General features: G+C 41.3%; 1 protein-coding gene across 1 annotated transcript in view; it reads left to right on the top strand.

Moving 5' to 3' along the window:
- Positions 1–9,043, top strand: part of CRYBG3 (crystallin beta-gamma domain containing 3) — an 82,903-nt gene that overhangs the window by 20,869 nt on the left and 52,991 nt on the right. The window lies entirely within an intron of this gene.

The raw sequence follows: 9,043 nt of genomic DNA, 5'->3' as shown, positions 1-9,043 counted from the left end.
CTGAAAGAGTGGTTAAACATTGGACCAGGCTGCCCAGGGAAGTGGTGGAGTCCCCATCCCTGGAGGTATTTAAAAGACGAGTAGATGAGGCGTTTAGGGACATGGTTTAGTGGTCATGGTGGGGTTGGGTTGATGGTTGGACTCAATGATCTTAGAGGTCTTTTCCAACCTTTATGATTCTATGATTCTATGATAATAGTTTAGCGAGAGCATTGCAAGCTATTTCATTCAGAAAGGGAGGTAGCCTTGAGGAGAGACAAATTTCAGACCGTTTACAGTTCTACTAGTGTTGGGGTTTTTTTTATTTTAAAGTGTAGTAAACCTGTTGCTATACATCTAATTGCATAGTATTTCCCATCTTCGTACTGTCAAAGATCCTGTCCTTTTATTTTGCTGGGTTAGAAATACATCTGATAAAATCCTTTAGGTCCACATAATTCTGGTTAACATGTCTGTTTCAGAGCTTGTCATTCACCTTTGTGTTACTGGTCAGATGCAGGCTTGTGATACAGAAACATAGCCCTTAATTTGTCTGATGGATTGTATATTGTGATTTTGATTCAGTCAGTAGTGGCAGCATTCATCTTTCCCTGGATTGTATATTGTGATTTTGATTCAGTCAGTAGTGGCAGCATTCATCTTTCCCTATCGATGCCTTTGGCAGACAATCAAGAGTAAATGAACGGAAATTGAATCACTTAATTCCAAGCAATGGTCTTGCCAGGTAATTCCTGAGGAAAAATGTAGAAGAGTGGGGAAGCTGCTGCTGCTGCATTTATTGAAATCAAATCTGTCTTGTGGTCAGAGCTGTGTCCTTCTCTGCAATTGCCTACCCAGGACCTATTTTACATACAGGAGCTGAATATTTAAAACCATAAGTGTACACACAGCATGGCAGTGTCCATCCATCTTTGAAAGCATCTGTTAGGTGGTGACAGTAAGAGGAAAACAAGAGCACTGTGTTGATTACTTCTATTGTAATAATACCTGCATAAAGATTCCCATTGTACAGACAAATATATATAGTTATATAGTAATATACAGCCCGTGAGAGATGGGAGAGACAGCTGCTTCCCTTTGTAATAAGAGGTTGTCTTGGTGGTGGCTCTGAGGAATACCAGGACAGCTGCGGATTCCGGGTCATCCTGCCAGCACATGCCCTGAATGCCTATAAGCACTGCTGTTTGGACCTAGATCGGTTACTTTTGGTCTTAATTCCCTGATGCGGTTTGCTACACAGACACTTGAAGCAGCACAAGGAGGAGCAGGGGGCAGAGGTATGCATCTTGGGGTGAGGAAATGGGGAGGCAGGAGGGGGACGTAGTGATTTGTCTTCTGATAGCTTTCTGGCTTCTGCCTTCAGAAACCGACTGTGAAAGTGCAGTGTTGTTCAGTTGCTGGTGCTCGGATAGACAGGGAGTCATTGCTGAGAGTGACCTGCTACTGCTGAGAGGGGTATAAACTATATGGGTAGCTCCACCCTTCTAGGACAGCCAAATATGGCCCAAAAATGATTTAGAAGGCTGTCCTGGGGAAGGATCAGAATCATCCTGCCCCTAATTCTCTTGGTGATCTGTGGAGGGAGGCCTCCAGCAGTGATTGCAGGGGTATACCCAAACTCCCATGGAAGGATTTAGTTAGGTTACTAAAGAAGAGGGCTTCATTATTCTTAAATCTTTTCTTCCAGACACATCTCTATGCATACCTTGATTTGAACAAGCTACCCTTTAATCCTACTCACAGACTTTCAAATTTTGACGAGAGCCCAAGCCTGTGTGGGTCAACTGAGACCTTGTCAAGATAGGTGCTGTGCTGAGATTTAGCGACCCATTCCAACAGTGGGGTGGGTGAATCTCAGAGCTCCACTGTAGGAGAAATGCAGGCCCAGGCCTGCCCGCCGGAGAAGGGTACCTGCCCAGAGCTGGGACATGGGCCAAAGGAAAGGTTCTTGTTGGCACCAAAGCAAAGATTTCTGTGTTTCTGAAGGATGAAAGCTTCTTAGTTTGAGTAATTCATAACAGATGCATGATGCAAAATTGAGCTAAATTAATCAAGCTGAAAATTAGTTCACTGGGTTGTTTTTTCCAGTGAACTTTTTTTAATAGGGTTGTTCAACTGCGCAGTGTATTCGATTAATAGAGACTGTTTCTTAGAAATAGCATTTTACAGTGTGATTTTGAAGTTAAGGAGCTACCTGCAATGTAATTGTTCAGGCCTCCTAGACCTTTACTTGTCAATAGGGGCTTAATCCTCACACCTTCATCTTTACTGTTGTTGGGGTGGCAAGTAGCATCAGAGAGAGGGTATCACTGGGTTCCTGCTTTAAGTAGGCAGGTGGGCTGCTAGAACACAGTCACCTTTGGTTGCCTCTTCAGAGCACACGTAGCACCTGCATAATGCTCATAGGCAGGTCCCAATATAATCTCCTGCTGATACATCGGCCTAACTGCCCCTAGCATTAGTGTACGTGAAAGGGAAAAATAATCTGTTTCTGGTATCCCGAAGTCAAACCCTTTGGTTTCCTTAACGCATCTGAAGCTACACTCTTGCTTGAGAGTAGAGGGATGTCCTAGCTTTAATTCTTTATAATGTATGAGGAGAGGCCAAGAGGAGTGGCTTTCTTCAGCCTTAAGAAGAGAAGGCTAAGGGGAGACCTTACTGCTGTCCTCAGCTCTCTCATGGAGGCCTTAGAGGAGATGGAGGCAGACTCCTCTCAGAGACATGTGCTGTTGGGACGAGAGGTAATGGGAACATGGGATATTGGAAAAAGTGTTTTCACCATGAGGGTGGTCAAACCCTGGGGCATGTGCACAGGGCTCCTGTCCCAAAAGCCCATCCTCAGAGGTGCTCGGAAGTGGTAGGATGAGGCCCCGAGCACCCTGATCCTAGTTGGCCCAGCTTGGCGCAGGGGTTGAATTGGACAATCTCCCATGGTCCTTTCCAGCCTATATTACAGCTCTGTGCCTGACGGTGAGGCCATCTCTCACAAAGTAACTTTGTGCCATCCAGCTTGTGAATGCAATTTGCTTTTCATTGGGATTTGCAGCATCTTATAACTCCTCCTTGCACGTCAGCGTGAGGCAGCCCGTGGCAGACTGCTGCTGAGGCAGCACAGGCCATGCTTGTCCATGCTCCCTGGAAGAGGCAGGTCAAAGGCATTTGAGCACCTGAATTGTCCTGAGTGTGACAGAGGGGAAGGGAGGAGTAGCTGGCTGAACTACGTGGGATGCGGGGGGGCCAGGGTGGCAGGTAGGTGTGCATGGATACTTCCCGCAGGTATGGGGCAGAAAGGTTGGCTGCTGCTGGGTACGGGGGAAAGACGGCAGCGAAGAGCCGGGAGTGGTCCCAGGCCCTTCGTGCTGGCCTTGGTCTTGCAGCTGCCGATGTTTTGGGTCAGCCTCGATTTGTGCTTTCTTCCTTCAGACTCAAAGAGTAGGGCTGCTTTCCCGGATGTGGAAGATAATCAAGAAGTAGTACCTTGAAGGGGAAGGAAAAGCATTCCTTCTGAGGTCACAGAGGCTACATTTGGTTTCATTAAAATTGTCGTTGACTCTTAATTGTCCTTATGGAACATTAGCTTTGAAATTTCCTGCAGAATCAAGTGTGTGCAAATCACGTTGTTCAACCAAACTTTTGACCTTTTGAAATACACATTGTGAAGTCCCAGGACACTAGGTATTTCAAACTTAAGATTTAAATCATGAAGCTATCCCCTCTGGCTAAAAAAATCATTTTCTTTCATCTAAGTTGTATATGGCAATTTTTCAGTTTGCCCACAGTGTCTTTTTTTCAATAAGGCTTTTATTTTTTCCATTTATGAAGATCTGACATGACTGTAGAAACCACCTGGCTGAGTAAGTTGGATTCCACCAGAAGGTTTTTCAAAGTGACTTTAAGACAATTGTTTCCAGACAAAGGACCTTAACATAATTAAAAAAAAGTTGTCAGTTAAGTATGCAGTAGAAAAAAGCTAAGTGGAAAAAATTAAGATAAACAATAGCATAATTTTAAAATAGTCAGGGAGGGGTAGACAGGAACCATGAGAGACATACTGATTTAGATCAGTGGTTTTCAGCCTGTAGCCTGCAGATCTCTCTGCTCTGGGAGCTACTTCTGAGGGGTCTGTGAGAGGAGATTAGGGGAAACATGCACATGTGTGCTTGAAAAAGCAGGAGACTGCTGGGCTGGGGAGAAAATACCTGGAAGAGTGAGGTATGAGGGGAAAAAAAATGGCCATTGCATGTCTTGGGAGAGCCAAGTGTTGCAAGCTACAGAAACAGGCCAGCCAGCAGTATGCTTATGCTTTGGCACTGCTGAGCCTGAGCTAGTGAGACTGGAGCTAAGCAGTGATGCTGGTTGTAAGGGCTTTCTAGCGTGGATGCCACGCTGTGCAAATGAAGCTGTGCTGCCTGGGGATCTGAGATGCTGTACTCATGTAGTGCTGCATCATGCTGTATGATCTTATGATCTTCCTCTATCTTTTTTTAAAAGTCTAGGGTTGTCTGCTTTCTGCATGATTGTATGGTACAAATAGGAAGATTAGAGGGGTCACCATCTCGATGACATACACTTGAAAAAGATGCAAACAATGTAGTCTTTATGGATGCACTGAGATGAGGCATTCAAGGTAGTAGGTTTCCTCCTGCTTCAGGGCTCCAAAATCAACAAGATTGTTTTATAACTAATGCCACTTTTGGGGCAAGTTATACAAGATGTCTGTCATATGAGATGTTAGAAGATGTTCCCCTCTCTTCCTTGAGTTAGCCCCCCTTGAACTTTTTATTTCTCTTTCAGAATAGAAGAAATCTCTACAAGCACCTACTCTTGACAAATTTAACGTAACTCATGTTGACATCCTCTCTTGTTGCTGTCAAAGTCTTTAGTGAAACTGAATTAAGGCTTTATAGGGAATTGAATAGCTTCCTGTGAAGAAGGGAAAAGAAGGAATCTCCCAGTATTTGAAATATGTGACCAAATGCATGCTGGGTTCTGTGTATAATCAGGCTTTCATCTGTATCCTCATATGAGTTGAAAAAAAAAAAAATTGCAGAATTTTTAAGGTAAGTTCTGAAGTGACATATTATTTTGGTGATCAGAAATGAATTGTTACTTTAACTGTCTATGAAACAAGTCTCTAGTGACACTTTCAAAAGATTTCTGTCACACAGCCTGCTTCTAAATGTGTTTCATAAGACTTACAGCTGAATTGCTGCTGCCGCATAGGAGCATGGGTTTTCATTTTTTAAATGTCTTGTTGTTGCATGTGAGCGTTCAGATTAAATGCATTTTTATGTGCTCTAAAAGTAAGTGCATTAGGACTAAAAGGTCTGTTGGCAAAATTTTTATGATATGCTGAGCAGCAAAGTCTTTATCAAAGGTTAGAGATCCTGAAGTTGCCATGTCTGTGGAGGAGACGTTGGTTCCCTCTTAAAATAGCATCCACTGCAGAAACTCTTGGTAAGGGCAAGTCTGCAGGAAAGCAGAACTGTGTGTTAGGAGACACTGGCAGAGGCCAACTACAGGATGAGGCTCCGTAGCTGAAGGGGTGCTGTAGCTGGTGCTAGTCAGGATTGGGTTTGTGCACAGAGCTTCATAAGGCAGATTGCTCTGAGTCTTGCTCAGACTTCAAGTTGATCAATCGGAGCATAAAATTCCCTCAGAAGACAAATGGAGGGCAAAAAGAATTGGGAGAAATGATAAAAGGCACCACATAGGCAAAGGGAAATTTCTGAGTGTTTGTTTTGCCTGACCATGTGTTATAAATAGTATAACTTTTTGTTGGGATCTGTGGCTCAAATCAGTGTGAATATAGGACCCCATCATGCTGGGTTCTCCTTGTCATCCCTGCGTAGGCAATATTCTGTAAAATTAACTTATTCATCCCATTCCTGGATGCTTTGGGTTTAAGAATAGCTGAGTTCATGGGAGAAATTTGAAGGCAAAGTTGGGTGTGGGAGACAAACGGAAGGATGTTTTCCAGGTTTGTGTCAGAGCACTAGTTCTCGTCACGTGTTTATAGATAAATTCTGAATTCTTCCCACTGTGTATCAGACAAAATATCAACAGCAGAATGAAAGATGCTCAGTAAAAGTGGTCATCAAGCCATTTATTCAAAATAATGCCTTGATTGTGGTGGAAATGAGTGTTTGGTACCTTGCAATACCATTACTGTGCTCACTTTAAACACATATCATTACAGTTTTCATTTTCAAGAATTCATAAAACTTGTTTGAGGATTGGTGCCAACCTGTGTTCTGTTTGTTTTCTTGAAAGAAATTTTAGCTGGATTCAGGACAGTTGTAGACTGACTTATTTTTGAGGTTGGCCAAAGTATGGGAGAGCTGATAGATTTTGTAAAAGCTTAATAGTGATTATTTAAAACATTTTGATCCCATTCTGACTTAACTGAAATAGGAGAGGTTACTCAGTAATGTTAATTCTGAATGAGAGCATGATCAGGTCTTACATTCTTAAGACTTACTTTTATTATGGCTGGGATTGTTTGATGATGAGTGAATATAGTGTATTATAGAACTCAACAAATCCTTACCATAAGTTTTTTAGGATCTCTGGAGCTTTGCAAAATATTTTATAATGTAGAGGAAAGTTTTCTGTGAGGAAGTGGAAAATAATGTTTTGGGGTTTTTTAAAGGAAAACAAAAAAAATTTATCATTTATTTTTTTTCTACTGCCCTTTCTGCAGCTGTGTTTTGTTTTCTTCTACTCAGAAATGTGTATGTTTCTTTGCAGAGGTGTGAATGCTGGAGACAGCAACTTAAACAAATGGGGGGGGTGTTTAGCAGCTACCACTTAGTATCTCTGGAAACCAATCTAGTGGTATAGAAGACTAAACGTAGGCATCTAACTTTGCAAATGCTTGGGAGACCTGGTGTTTATACATGACTTTCCTGTTCCTCTATAACTTAATATACCTGGCTAATAAAACCTATATTGAGATTGTGCTGTAGCCTTCATCAGGGATTACGATGAATTTAATCCCAATACAAACTTAATTTTCAAGTTCTCACGAAGTCTAAGTTCCAATGTTCAGATATTTTGTCATTAGCCTAAATATACCTGGCAATGTTGTGTTTATATCTCTGTTTTAATGTTTATGGGTATGAATAATTTCACTTTTAGTTCACTTACACTCTTTGCATGTCCAAACACTGCACAAGGAGGGAGTTTACTTGTGATTTTAAATATTATTAAGTTCCCTCTTCAAAATAAAATTAATATTTAAATAAGAATCTGGGCCTCTAAAACCTTGACAGAAAAGAGACTCTATTTTAGATTGGTAAATCCACTCCATTTTTATATTCTTCTGTACCTATTGAGAGAATACATACTCAAAATCCATACAGACAATATTTGAAGTTACAGTTACTCAATGATACTCAAAGTAACAAAATTATTTATTTTGCTGTTCGGTTTTCCTTAGTAAATTTATGTTCTATTTCTCACTTAAATTATTTGTCCTCAACTCTAGAGCTATAATAACTTCTCAATAAATGTGAACTAATGGTAAGCTGCAGAGCTTTTTAAAATGCTTTTAAGGTATTTTCTACCTAGTGCAATGCTTTTGTATTAGAAATCAAAATCTTAGCTAACTCTTCCAGAGACTCTTCTGAAAGGAGTCTGACAATTTCCCAGACAGGTGAACAGCCACTTCCCACCACCAGGTTAGCAGACATAGGGTCAGACTGGATAAGAGTTTGAAAGGGTTTGTTCTTAGTTTAGGTGGGGGCTGAGGCAGAATGGAGTTTAAGCACAGTCTGAGCATCTGCTTTGTCCTAAGGTGAAGAACGGAAAAGCTGACAGTCACATTCATATTGTCACTGCTTGATTTTTGCAAGAATTCTTTAACCAACAAAAAAATTAGGGGGAAAGGACAGAAGCATTAGAAAGAAAGGTGAGTATTTGTGTTGTCTGTTAGTTTTAAGAAAGAAGAAAAACTGCCTTTTCAGAAATTTGAAAGTGACAGGCTCTGAATTTATCCTTAGTATATCAGAAAGAGCAGTGAAGGATCACAGTTTTTCCATAGTGATTCTTCGTTAGTTTTTGCATTCACTTTTTTTGCTACTAAATTTAAGACTGATGAATGGCTAGATCTACCAAGTCCTTGTCACGTTTCTAGGCTTCTCGTTTTGGTATTTCTTCCAGCATTCAAGCAGTCTTGATTTTTAGCTGGTATACGTTCATTCTCTTTCCTTACTACCCTGTGGTTCAGAAAGCATTCCATGTTGTATACTTTATTTTCTCCACATGTTTTGCTTCTCCTAGTCCTGTTCCTTAACAATGTATTGAGAGGGTCTGGAGAACAAGTCTTATGAGAAGCAGCTGAGGGAACTGGGGTTGTTTAGCCTGCAGAAAAGGAGGCTCAGGGGAGACCTTATCGCGCTCTACAACTACCTGAAAGGAGGTTGTAGCGAGGTGGGTGTCGGTCTCTTCTCCCAAGTAACTAGCGATAGGACGAGAGGAAATGGCCTCAAGGTGCACCAGGGGAGGTTTAGATTGGACATGAGGAAAAATGTCTTTGCTGAAAGAGTGGTTAAACATTGGACCAGGCTGCCCAGGGAAGTGGTTAAGTCACCATCCCTGGAAGTATTTAAAAGACGTGTAGATGAGGCGCTTAGGGACATGGTTTAGTGGGCATGGTAGTGTTGGGTCAACAGTTGGACTCGATGATCTTAGAGGTCTTTTCCAACCTTAATGATTCTATATTCTATGAGAGCTTGGGTAAAAATTGAAATTTCAATTCTATATATTAATGAACATTAGTACAGTAATTTTTTTCAGTTTTAAAGTATAGGCCTACTTTAGTAGGGTATATCATCTTCACAAAAGTATGCTTATTTCTGTCACTGCAAGTGTTGACTTGCGGTGGCATTTGTAAATAGTAATTCCATTGTCTAGTAGAAAGCAAATGATAGAAGTTGTTTATAGCAACATCTACTTTTTGCTTGTAGTTTAAGTTGGCTTTTTCAGTAAAAGGTAGTGTATGTATCATTTGTCACACAAACCCATATTTAGGAAGAGCAGA

Source organism: Aptenodytes forsteri, unplaced genomic scaffold (genome assembly GCF_000699145.1).
Source record: "Aptenodytes forsteri isolate BGI_AS27 unplaced genomic scaffold, ASM69914v1 Scaffold287, whole genome shotgun sequence".
NCBI lineage: Eukaryota > Metazoa > Chordata > Aves > Sphenisciformes > Spheniscidae > Aptenodytes > Aptenodytes forsteri.
The sequence above is the reverse complement of the archived record's forward strand: the minus strand, read 5'-3'. Positions and strand labels throughout refer to the sequence as shown.